The following is a 14,177-nucleotide window of genomic DNA, read 5'->3' on the forward strand; positions in this document are numbered from 1 at the left end:
TAAGTAGACACGTTGGTCCTTGACTAACGGGTCGGACCCTTTAGTCGACTGGTTAACGTTGTCGCTTGCGGAGCGGGAGATACGGGTTCGCGTTCCGGCTGTGGCGGTTCCCGGATTGCCCCCCGAATTCACTGCAATACCTGTACTCACCGTCACTCCGTGGAGAACAGCTGTATCAGTGTGTGTGGGCGTCCAGAAGAACAGCAGGTTCTGACGCACGTAAAAATGAACATTCTCGGGTGCAAGGTACAACGCAGGAATGAGTGACGACTGAGCCGTCCAGTCATATACACACACACACACACATACCATGTCACCCTATACTTGTGGGGACCCCTCATTGACTACATTGACTATCCTCTAGCCCTTAACGACCGGGATTTCATTCCTATCTGAAACGACCATGGGCGGTCAAAATGACCGCCACGGTTTATAAACTCTATATTCTGTCAAGATAAATACCAAACTGAGATATTAATGCATTGAATATGTTAGTATGTCTATTAGGAAACGACTGACACCAAAACCAACATTTTAACAACTTTAATACTATTTTTAAACAATTTAAACTTCAGAGAGACATGGTCGAACTTGAATAGCAAAATTAAAAAAGTGAAAATATGACCTGGAAAACAAAACGGAAAACACATATTGCTAATCTAACAAACGTAACAAGGCCTATAAAACCTGAAATGTAAAAAAAAGAACTGAAAATAAATATTGAAACAGTCCCAAACAACGACCGGAACTTAAGAACTACCAGAACGACCCTGGATGGTCATTTTGACCGCCATGGTTTTTAAACTCTATATTCTGTCAAGATAAGTACCCAGTTGAGATATGAATGTATTACATATGTTAGTATGCCTGTTAAGAAGCTATCTGACACCAAAATTAACATTTAAAACTTTAATACTTTTTCAAACAATTTAAAATGGCCGCTGTCCAACGCCTATAAATCCTGCAGCGCCTCGGTGGGAATCATGGTGCGTCTGTAACGATCACAAATCAAGTTTAGACTATTTCTCGGCACTGGAGGGCGCTAGTGTGTTTCCAGGACACAGCAACGAATTTCGCGAAGGAAATGACGCCCCCAACACGCGTCATAAATACTGACATGACGCGCACGATCACGCGCAAAATACGAGCGGTCAAAATGACCGCTCGTGGTCGTTTTAGGTAGCTCTTATATCGTAACTTTTTCGTGTGCAATTGATCTAAAACTCATTTTAAATGCAAAAATATGTGCAGTTTTAGGAGCATTCGGGGGGCGGCAGGTCTGTAATGACCGTACAACCATGTGAACTACATGCCTAACCCTAACCCTAACCCTAATCCTAATCTCAACCCTAAACCCCAAATCCTAACCCTAACCCTTACGCTACCTTTAACCTAACCCTAATTCTAATCTCAACCCTAAACCCCAAATCCTAACCCTAACCCTTACGCTACCTTTAACCTAACCCTAATTCTAATCTCAACCCTAAACCCCAAATCCTAACCCTAACCCTTACCCTACCTTTAACCTAACCCTAATTCTAATCTCAACCCTAAACCCCAAATCCTAACCCTTACGCTACCTTTAACCTAACCCTAATTCTAATCTCAACCCTAAACCCCAAATCCTAACCCTAACCCTTACCCTACCTTTAACCTAACCCTAATTCTAATCTCAACCCTAAACCCCAAATCCTAACCCTAACCCTTACCCTACCTTTAACCTAACCCTAATTCTAATCTCGACCCTAAACCCCAAATCCTAACCCTAACCCTTACCCTACCTTTAACCTAACCCTAATTCTAATCTCAACCCTAAACCCCAAATCCTAACCCTAACCCTTACATTACCTTTAACCTAACCCTAATTCTAATCTCGACCCTAAACCCCAAATCCTAACCGTTACACTACCTTTAACCTAACCCTAATTCTAATCTCAACCCTAAACCCCAAATCCTAACCCTAACCCTTACACTACCTTTAACTTAACCCTAATTCTAATCTCAACCCTAAACCCCAAATCCTAACCCTAAAATGGACCCTTCTCCTCTTGGGGACCCAAAAAATGTCCCCGCAAGGTAGGGTGGTTTCGGATTTGTTTGTTTTTTGGACCAGACGTCCCCACTGGGCAGGGGGTGGGGAATTAATCCCCGTTGAGGGAGGGCGGCTGTTGCGTCGGCGTGCCGGGTTGATGACGTAGGAGCTCTGCCGCGTTCCGCTTCAACGCTAGGCGGCACGCGACACTCGGCCGGACGCGGAAGTGCGGGTCGTCGGTTTCGTTTTGCGCGTTTCAACTAAACACAAGCGATTAAAAGCGAACGCTTAGGCTCATATCCGCGCTTTTGCTCCGACCAGTTTCAGCTCGACCGGCTAATCCCGGGGCAGAAAACGCGCGCTCCCAATGACGTCACGGCGGCGACCAGGAAGTTGCGGAAGTACTCGCGAAGTGTTTTTATTGTCGTGTTTATTTTGCGCTGAATTGAAAGCGGTACAATGTATCCATATTGCGTGCGTTTGGCGCCATTGCCGGAAGCCCACAGATATGATAGATTGGTCAGATTAGTTAGTTTTTTGCTGTTTAGATGTTGCCACGATGCCAAATGAACCGGGTTTTTTTCTTTCTTTTTTTTCCTCCCCTTTTTTTTTGCTGCGGCAGCTGATTTACACGCAACGTCCAGACAGGCTGCGCTGTGCGGGTTGCATCATATAACAGTACTGCTCCACACGTCTGCGTGTAGAAACTCGTTCACTTCCAACCCTAAAGTCCTCCGTTAGGCTTTATAACCTGCGTGCAAACGTTAAGAAGTATGTGTTAAGGACGTACGGGGCTGTGCAAATAAACTGGACTCGACGGTCGTTTGGATTCCAGGACCAGTGCTCACAACACTAAAAGAAAAAGAGCCAAACGCTCACAAATGGTTTTATAATCTATATTTACAGCGAAAAAATGATAGTATACAGATATACAAATGTGAAATATGTTTACATATCGATTTAATTGTGAAAATATGTACAAACACTTTCAAAACCCAATGCACTAGTAAAATATGTACATGAAATCGATGTCCTTTGTAGTCCTATTTCACACACTGGTGAGACAAGTCAAAAGGGCTTTGACCCCTTTATAGATGCCGCTTGAATACTCCTTTGGTTTGTCTTACCTATCGCACCCCATTTCACACTTTATTCACCACATATCGCACCGATTGTTTTGTGTATTGCCATGACATAATCACAAAGCTTTGGTCCGTTTATAGATAAGCTGCTCCGAATAAAAACACCTTCTGAGTCGTTAGAGCAGTTCTGGATACTCAGTGTGTTGAGTACTTTTGAGCAGTTCTGGTATATGATGAGCTCGGACTTGGGTCCATATATAAGGATGACAGGACTGACAGGTTGTCAGTCACACTCAGCATGGAGATAATCAAGACACACAAAGGTGGAGACAAGCTCTGTCTCGGTGGCTACATGTATGTGAAGAAAAGGAGCTACAAAGACTGGATAAGATGGCAGTGCTGTCACCAGAGATCAACTGGATGCAAGGGAGGCCTCACGACTGATGACACCTATGAAAACCCCAGGTCCCATGCCATTCACAACCATCCAGCAGACAGGACACGTGTGGAAGTCACCAAACTACGGACGACAATGAAGGCACAGGCAAAGCAGTCAAGGAGCCGACCAAACCAGATCCTGACTCAAGCCCTGCTTCACACAACAGAGGACGTCCGTGCGAACATCGGTAACATCAACACTTGCAAGCGAGACCTGCAACGTCAACGACACGGGTGTCTTCCTAAGGACCCAGCATCACTCCAAGAACTCAACATCACCGAGGAGTGGACACTCACAGGAGGAGCAACGCCAAGACCCTTCCTCATTCACGACACCGGACCTAGTGAACGTCAGAGGGTCATCGTATATGCAGCAGAGGAGCAGCTCCGTCTTCTAGGCCAGGCTGACACTTGGTTCATGGATGGCAACTTTGCTATGAGTCCAAGTGTCTTTGAACAGCTTTATGTGATCCGCGCCCCTCTTGGGGACTGTGCAGTTTCCTGTGTGTACGCCTTCCTGCCAGGCAAAAGTGCACAGATCTACCAAGAACTGCTCCAAGCAGTCGTCGCCAAGTTGGAAGAAATACAGATCTTCCCAGACCCCAGGACCGTCATCACGGACTTCGAGTTGGCAGCCATCCAGTCAGTTTCCTTGGTGCTGGGCCCTCAAGTGACAACACAGGGATGCTTCTACCACCTCTGCCAGAGCACGTGGAGGAAGATCCAGGACCTCGGGTGCACAGAGCTCTACCGTAATGATGAAGACGTCAGGCACTTCTGTGGCATGCTTGATGGCCTAGCTTTTCTGCCTGAGGACAAAGTACAGGAAGGCATGGAGTACCTCAAGGAAAACACTCCCACTGGGTTGGAAGGTTTAGTTGAATACTTTGACTCCACCTACGTCACCGGCACGTATCGTCGTGTGCAGCCTGTTGCAGACCGGCCTGATGCTCCACCACCACCACTCCGTGTCAGGCACATTCCACCCCGGTTCCCCATCGCCGTCTGGAATGTCCATCATGCCACCCTGGAGGGAAGAGATAGGACCAACAACGCCTGCGAGGGCTGGAATACCTCATTTTCCCAACTCATCGGGCATCATCATCCTTCATTCTGGGCGGCGGTTGAGGGTCTGCGCAAGGACTTCGCTCTTGTGAGCACACAGATTGCACAGCACCACAGAGGGCAGCTACCTAAGAAACGCCAATGGAGAGCCTATAAGGAACTGCAGAAGAGGCTCTGCAATCTCTGCGCAGATTTTTTGGAGGAACGCAGGACCATGGAGGATTTCCAACGGAGAGCCTATAAGGAACTGCAGAAGAGGCTCTGTAGTCTCTGCACAGATTTTTTGGAGGAACGCAGGACCATGGAGGATTTCCTCACTGCAGTTGGACACTGCATCCGACTGGAATAGACTGATAATGGAACATTGCTCAACATACCCCGTGGCAATTGACAGTCTCTATATAAGAAATTGGTTGGCAAAAGACTCTATAGACACTGCTTTAAAATGTCTTAATTAGGTCACTGTGATCCCTATTACATGCTAAGACCTATGTGATATTTCTTGTAACATGCAACAGACTGTTCAACGGAATATTTTTTCCATGAATAAAGGTTAATTAAGATTATGTATTACCAAACAGTAATTGATAGTCTCATTATCATGATTATCTTTAAGATCACCATTTCATTGGTCAGGGAGATGTGATCCCTCTCACGTGCTCAGACCTATGTGATATGTCTTATGTGACATGCAACAGAATGTTCAGTTGACTCTTTGAAAAAATAAAGATTGTAAAACAAATTGTGAGCATTTGTCTCTTTTTCTATTAGTATTGTGAGCATTTGTCTGCACACTGTCGTTTGCAGCATATGGCAGGCAGGGAGTCCTGTCTGCAAGCACGCACCGATGAGCAATCAAAGCACAGCCTATTTCACTGCACAGTAATGGCAACTGTTATTTTGTTGTTGCTTTTTTGTTGTTGCTGAGCTGTATGACATTAAAACAGATCTGAGAATGCACACTCAACTTGACATGATGTGTTTAATTGACGTGTTAGCTCATCGTGCCACATGTTGTTCTCATTCAAATAGAAATATCCTTTCCCTCTTAAAATTTTAATGTAACATTTTTCTCATGGATCAGCTCCACAGTGTCTCATTGTGTGACAAATAACTCGACCATCCTGGCCACCTCTAACGGCCATACAACCCCCCCCTTTTTCCCCCTCCCCAATTGTATCCGGTCTCTGCTCCACCCCCCTCTGCCGATCCGCGGAGGGCTGCAGACTACCACATGCCTCCTCCCATACATGTGGAGTCGCCAGCCGCTTCTTTTCACCTGACAGTGAGGAGTTTCACCGGGGACGTATAGCGCGTGGGAGGATCACGCTATTCCCCCCTGATCACGAACAGGCGCCTCGACCGACCAGAGGTGGCGCTAGTGCAGTGACCAGGACACATACTAACATCTGGGGGGTATGTGTCCAAACCATACAACATAGCTGGTCTCACTACCATCTTGTAAACCTTCCCTTTAACTCTTGCTGGTACCCTTCTGTCACAAATCACTTCTGACACTCTTCTCCACCCACTCCACCCTGCCTGCACTCTCTTCTTCACTCCCCGTTACTTTGGACAGTTGACCCCAAGTATTTAAACTAATACGCCTTCGTCACCTCCACTCCTTGCATCCTCACCATTCCACTGTCCTCCCTCTCATTCACACATAGGTATTCCGTCTTGCTCCTACTGACTTTCATTCCTCTTCTCTCCAGTGCATACCTCCACCTCACCAGGCTCTCCTCCACCTGCACCCTACTCTCGCTACAGATCACAATGTCATCCACAAACATCATAGTCCACGGAGACTCCTGCCTGATCTCGTCCATCACCTGTCCGTCACCAGTGCAAACAAGAAAGGGCTCAGAGCCGATCCTTGATGTAATCCCACCTCCACCTTGAACCCATCTGTCATTCCAACCGCACACCTCACCACTGTCACACCTCCCTCATATATATCCTGCACCACTCCTACATACTTCTCCGTAACTCCCGACTTCCTCATATAATACCACACCTCCTCTCTCTGCACCCTGTCATATGCTTTCTCTAAATCCACAAAGACACAATGTGACTCTTTCTGGCCTCCTCTATACTTCTCCATCAACATTCTCAAAGGAAACATCACATCTGTGGTGCTCTTTCGTGGCATGAAACCATACTGCTGCTGCTGATCACCACCTCTCCTCTTAACCTAGCTTCTATTACTCTTTCCCATATCTTCATGCTGTGGCTGATCAACTTTATACCTCTGTAGCTACTACAGTTCTGCACATCGCCCTTGTTCTTGAAAATCAGTATCAGTATGCTTCTTCTCCACTCCTCAGGCATCCTCTCACTTTCCAGGATTGTGTTAAACAAAAACCCCACTGCCATCTCTCCTAAACACCTCCATGCCTCCACAGGTATGTCATCAGGACCAACTGCCTTTCCACTCTCCATCCTCTTCATAGCTGCCCTCACTTCCTCCTTGCTAATCCCCCGCCCTTCCTGATTCACTATCCCCACATCATCCAACCTTCTCTCTCTCTCTCTCTCTCTCTCTCTCTCTCTCTCTCTCTCTCTCTCTCTCTCTCTCTCTCTCTCTCTCTCTCTCTCTCTCTCTCTCTCTCATTTTCTTCATTCATCAACCCCTCACGGTACTCCTTCCACATTCCACAGTTGACAGAGCTAACACGTCACATTCAACACATCAAGGATAATATGTGTGAACCAACCAAAGACCTCGAGTCCTCTCACGAAGCTATCCAGAGCAACACGGACAAGTTTGACGCGCTGCAGGCTACGATGCTCTAGCAAGCAGCAAGCTAACGATCTGCAGCATCAAGTGGGGGAACTCACCTCAAAGGTCCCTCAGATGGAGGACCGTAGCCGGAGGTCCAACTAGTGTTGCCACCCGTCCAGGTTTTCCCGGCAGTGTTCCCTTTTTTGAACTGTCCCGGTTTTTTGTTTGTTTTTTTGTGAAAACGTACTTCTAAAATAAAAACAAAAACAAAATAAAATCCTCATTTGGTTTCTTCTACTGCTGTTCTGTTTTCTTGCTGTTTACGTTTAGAAATCCAACCCTGTGTCTGTAAACAGGTAAAAATTGGTAAGACGGCGACGATTGGCCACAGGCCTGCGTATACTTTTATCTCATTGGTTGCAGAAATACGAAAGCGTCCCTTATCACCTAGCAACCGCCCGGGCTGCCTGCCTTGTCAGTCTGCCGCGCGCACCCACTTCAACGGCCCTGCCGCGAGTGAGTTCAGCTAGCTTGCTAGCCTGCTAGCCTCTAAACCGTCGATTTATTTTGTCATTTTTTGTGAAATGGGGGGAGAGGCGGACGAGGAGGACGAGGGAACAAAATCGGACAAGCCGCCGGCATCAAAGAAAAAACGATTTACAACTCAGACTTGGGCAAAAAGAGGGAACTTTTCTGAATGGGTAAAGCCAACCCAAGGAGACCCGTTCTCCGCCGTGTGTATTTTGTGTTCAGCCAAAATGTCAGTTAAATATGACGGTGTAGTGATTATGGGGCTACGTAATTCCCCTTATTGAGCTAGTAGGAACGTTAGTTTACAGCTGCTGTTCCCTCGGTTCGGGTTTACAGTGACACACTTCCGCTGCGCGGGGTTTTTTTTGTTGTTGTAATGTGGGAAGGAATAAATGGTGCACGTTGTGTAGCCGACAGAGACAGTTGTCACGACTCCTGCTTGAGCTCCTCTACAAAGGGAAGACGGCACTGGAAACCCATGCGACAACAAAGAAGCACCAGAATGTTGCATCAAGCAAACGCAAAACTATAGCCATTGCAACCTTTACGACAAAAAAAAGGTTCACCGGAGGAAGACAGGGTAGCGGTGGCGGAGCTCACCAGTGTATACCGCGGAGTGATTCAGGGCCACAGCTACTTACGTACGGATTGTGGCAATTAGGTAAGTGCAGAGATCTTTCATGATTCGAGTATCGCCACAAAAATGTCACGTGGAAGACCCAAAAGCGAGGCTTAATGTTCAAAATGTGCCAGCACCTTACAGCAAGGAGCGTTTAGCTACAGAACTGAAACAGACCCCATATTTTGCTGGTCTGATGCATCAAACTCGGGCAACGCCAAACTATATCCATACACAGTCCAATACTTCCATGAAGACGAGGGTGTTCAATATGGACTATTGGAATTTTACGAGGACCCCCATGAAACGAGTAGAGGTATCTACGAGCAAATTGTGGATATCACAGAAACAAATGGCCTGTCTGTCAGCCAGATCAGTGCATATGGAGCTGACAATGCAGCTGTAAATTTTGGCAAGCGTTAATTCAGTTTTTCAAAAACTGAAAGAAGTCAGTCCACACATCGTGAAGGGCAACTGCAAATGCCACTTGATCCACAACACCCTGAAAAACGCGAACAGATTTCTCAGCGTTGCAGGTTATGATGTTGGATGCACTGAATCTATAGCGAATTCTCATGCTCAGCCAAAAAAGCAGAATCTCTGAAAGAGTTTTGTGAGTTTACTTCAACAGAGTACAAAGAGATACTGTGGCATGTACCAACCCGTTGGTTATCTCTGTTGCCTGCAATTCGGCGGATCTTGGAGTGTTGGCCTGTCCTGAAGTGTTATTTTTGTCACCGGGAAAGAAGGATTGTCCTGACATTATCTGTAAGGCTATGTGCAGAAGTGGTGCTGATGCTGCCGACAGCAGTGATGAGGATGAAGCGACGCTACTTGAATTTGTCCTGTTGCTCATGCACAACGTTATGCAGGAATTTGACTAGCGCAATACGGAAGTTGGAAAATGAGAGCGCTACTCTACTGGATGTTCACGGAGTGATGAGCCGATTGCGCAGCCAATTAATCTCACGCCGTGCAGACAGATTGTAAAACGAAGCAAGCATTCCGAAAACTGAGTGCAAGAGAGCAGACGGAGTTCGCAACACTGGCCGACAGCTTCTTTGAAAAGGCTGTTCTGTACCTAGAGGCAAACTTTGATTTTGAGGATCCAGTTATGTCTAATGCTAGCTATCTGCGACTGAGTGGTCCGATGGAATGGGATGCACTCGAGCGATTGGTCGACAAACTAGCTCTGGGCATTGATGAAGGCAGGCTGTATCAGGACTGCACTGTTTTGAACTCTGTATTTGAAAGCATCCCAGAAGAGCTGGCACCAGACAAGAAATGGGCATTTTTTTCAACAAGGAGAAAGAAGCAACTGCATTGCTCCAAGTGATATCTTTTGTTGTGTCTGTCCCCGTCAGCAATGACTATGCTGAGCGTGTATTTAGCCACACGGATGGTGTCTGGTCAGATAACAGGAACAGGATGTCAGTGGGGTTGGTCAAAGCTTCAATTCAGACTAAACTTCAAAGTGTCATGCTTGGAGTTTAAAACTTTTATCGAGGGACAGCAGAGACTCCTACAGGCAGCAAAAAGGAACAACAAGTATATTGTATTTATAAATCACGTCAGGACACAGCGCTGTCGCTCGACACAACCTCTCCGTGGCATTCTTTATTTAGATTGACACAGCATCAAAGGCAGACCCGATCAGCCTTGCAACGTTCAGGCCACACTCATTTGAGAATGTTCTCTCAAATTCCTTGAACTTGTCTAGTACCTCATTCTTCTGTTTCATGAAGTATACCTTGCAGCATCTTGAATAGTCATCAGTGAAAGTCACAAAGTATTTTGCTCCACTTATCGACTCAGTCTGCATGGGACCACAGACATCACTATGAATTAGCTGCATCTTGCGTTTGGAACGGATTCCTCCAATCGACTTGAATGGCTTTTTAGCCAACTTGCCTTCCACACATCCTTCACAAAAAGGAATCTCTTTCTCTGCGGAGAAGTCCACTCCATTTACCAGATTTTTTAGCTCCTTCAGCTTGGTAGTGTGACCAAGGCGCTGGTGCCACAGGCTGGCAGCTACTGATGCACTGTGACAGATAGATTCCCTTCCTTCAATGTCTAGCTGATACAGTCCATCAACTCTTTGTGTTCCCATTCCTTTTAGTGTTCCATCTTTTCCACGTAGGTAGCAGCGAGACTTTTTGAACTGCACTGTATTCCCTTTTTTGGTAGCAGCTCCCACTGAGAACAAATTCCCGGACAGCTTTGGAACATACAGTACATCATACATTGTGGCATTTTTTACATCACTTGATTTGAAAGTCATTTTCATGTTGACATTTCCAATTCCTAGAGCGTCAACCACCCTGCCGTCACCTAGTTTCACCGACTGTGCTTTTGAGAATTGCTGATATTCTTGGAGAATTTCTTTATCACAAGTCATGTGCTTTGATGCTCCAGAATTAATTATCCATTCAACCTGTCTTGGTCTGTCAGTGCGACTACAAAAACACTTTCAGATGAATCTTCCTCATCCTCACAGGTCATGTTTTTGGCCTTGTGAATTTTCTTTTTTGTTTTATTTTTCAAGCTTGGACAGTCCCGCTTTATGTGACCTTCTTTCCCACATTTATAACATCTCCACGTGCTTTTGTCTGCTGCTCCCACTGACTTGGAGCCATCCTGCACATTTCCTCTAAATTGTGATGACATGGCTGATGCACCACCTGACGTAGCACCACTTGAATCATTAGCATTCACTCGCTTTTGCTCTTCATTTATTAATGCTTGCTGAACAAACTTCAGTGTCAGGTTGTCAATCTTTGTTTCTAGTGCAGTGACAATCGTAGCATAGCTTGGTGGCAAACTGCCCAACAGTGTTACAATTTGATCTTCCTCTTCAATCACAGATCCTATTGCTGCTAGCTGATCAGTTAGCTCCTTCATTTGTTTCAAATGATCAGTTAAGGCATCTCCTTCCTTCATTTCACATCGGAAATATCTTTTCTTCAGGAACAGTTTATTTGCCAAAGTATCTCTCTCAAAATGGGCTTTCAGCGTGGTCCACAACAGTTTATTTGCCAAAGTATCTCTCTCAAAATGGGCTTTCAGCGTGGTCCACGCCTCTTTGGGAGTCTGGCAGCTCGTTATCAGATACAACTGGGGTGTACTTACATTCAGCACCAACATAGAGAATGCTTTCTCTCTCCTTCTAGTGAACTCAGCTTGTGCTGCTGCATTAGCATCTGCAGCTAGTGTTTCAGTCTCCATTAACATACCCCATAGTCCTTTAGCCTTTAGCAAGTGTTCCATTTGAAACTTCCATGTTGCCCAGTTCTCTGGTCCGTTCAGCCTGTCAATAAACAGCTTATCCTCCATTGTGAATTCCCACAATACTGTTTACTCCACACAACCGTGTACAACAGCTTTCAGCGATGTTCTGGGCCCATAACCTATTGCTATTTGCAGAGCTTTTTATTAGCTTGTAGCGTGAGCTACACACACAGCGTCAACAGCATGATACACACAGTGCGCACGAACTCTAGAGTAGAAGAGGTGGTATACTGTAGAGCAGTGCAACAGTGCCATCTATTGGCGATGTCTATTGGAAAAGTACTACATTCAACAGAAGCATGTGTTTTAGTAATAATTGGAAGAGCAAAACCTCAAAGTCAGTAAAATGGACAGCACAAAAACAGCAAATTCCAATTTAGCAGACGCATTTTCTGCAAAATAAATGATGGATCAGTTGGATTTTTTGTATTAAATAGAAGAGAACTGTGCCCCAGTATACAATTATCATTGCTAGAAGTGAATTCTTAATATATTGTAACGTGCATGGATAAGTAGACACGTTGGTCCTTGACTAACGGGTCTGACCCTTTAGTCGACCGGTTAGCGATGTCTCCTGCGGTGCGGGCGATACGGGTTCGCTTCCCGGCCGCGGCAGTTCCTGTGGTTGCGTTGTCCCCCGAATTCGCTACAATATATATATAAATACCACCCATGGACATGAAATGTACCCCTAATTATAGAATGACCCTAATGACGTCCTACTGTGCGGGTTATCTGACAGTTTATGTAATAGGGAATCGTTCACATCACGTATTGTTCACTCTTTAGAGGGGATCAATCTTCCTATTGTTTAGAGTTGGTTGATATTGATGTTCTGTTGTGCATTTCATTTCGGGTTTTATCTTATAACATGCACGGATAAATAGACTCGCTAAAGATCCACTTGAATGTTACCACCCGATTTTGCTGATTTGTGGAAATGTGAAGCTTTATGCCAAGGTACTGGTTACTTGCATGGAAGCGGTAATTGGGGAGTTAATTTACTTTGATCTGACAAGATTCATGAAAGGGAGGGTAGCATCGGACAATGTTAGGAGGCGTCTACATGTTATCAAGGTCGCAGATACTATGCCATAGGACTATGCTCTTCTCTCTTGATGATGATAAAGCTTTTGACAAACAGGAATGGCGTTACCTATGGCTGGTCATGGAGAGATTCAGAGTTGGGCCTAACTTCATCTCCATGATACAAACATTATATGGTCATGCTACAGCATCACTTCTCACAGGATCATGTCAGTCGTTTCTTCCTATTTTTTTCTCTCCCTGTTGAAGGGTTTCTTTTTTTTTTTTTTTTCAGGGGAGTTGTTCCTTGTCCGATGCGGGGGTCTGGGGACGGGATATTGTGTTGCTGTGGAGCCCACTGAGGCAAATTTGTAATTTGTGATATTGGGCTATACAAATAAAATTTACTTGACTTGACAACCTTTACATTGCAGAACCCGACAGGGTTGCCCGCTTTCCCCTCTGCTCTTTGCCTTGTCCCTAGAACCCCTGGCTCAGTCCATGAGAGAGAGTGACACTGTCTCCTATAACCATAGACCAATCTAGACATTATATTTCATTATACGCAGATGATTGTCTTCTTTTCATATCTAGTATTTGGATATCACTGTCACAGGTCCTAATAATCTTTGATCTAATTAAAGGGATGGCAGGATATAAAATCAACTGGACTAAATCTAATCTTCTTCTACTGAATACCGCTGCATTAAATACCAGTTTGACTGCGGACATCCCTATCTGTACATTATTTACATAACTTGGTATAAAGATTTACCCCAGTCTTAGTAGAATAGTTCGGGACAACTTTTTGGGTGTGAAAAAGAAGATTAGAGATGATCTGGAGAGGTGGGGCTCACTTTATGTGTCTTTACACAGCAGACTTACAAAAAAATGAACATTTTGCCGTGGATTAATTTTTTTGTGTTCTTTTATGATCCCCTAGCACCGCCACCAAATTTATCACAGAAATGCACTCTCTGATATCACAGTTCATCTGGGGAGGAAAGCGTGTAAGAATCAACTTTACAACCTTACAAAGAACCAAACTCACTGGAGGCTTAGGTGTCCTAAACCTTTGCTCAAAGTCTGTTCAGTGACGATTCGTCTCTGTCTCTCAATTTAAATCAGCGAAGACTAATGCTGCAGGTCTTACTACAGCAAAAAAAATATACTGACACTGTGGTTTAACTCAAAACTTCCTTTAATTCAGTGCTGGATGGCGTCCTACCAGAGCATAGCGTCTTTTGGGTGTACTACAGCAGCGCTATAAAAATGCAACTTGATTGATTGACTCAATAGACCCAAGCCTGCCACTGTGCAGGCATGGTCAGGCATAGCTGTGTCCATAAGGGACTACCTAAAATGAAG

This window comes from Lampris incognitus, chromosome 13, assembly GCF_029633865.1.
Source record: "Lampris incognitus isolate fLamInc1 chromosome 13, fLamInc1.hap2, whole genome shotgun sequence".
NCBI classification, from domain to species: domain Eukaryota; kingdom Metazoa; phylum Chordata; class Actinopteri; order Lampriformes; family Lampridae; genus Lampris; species Lampris incognitus.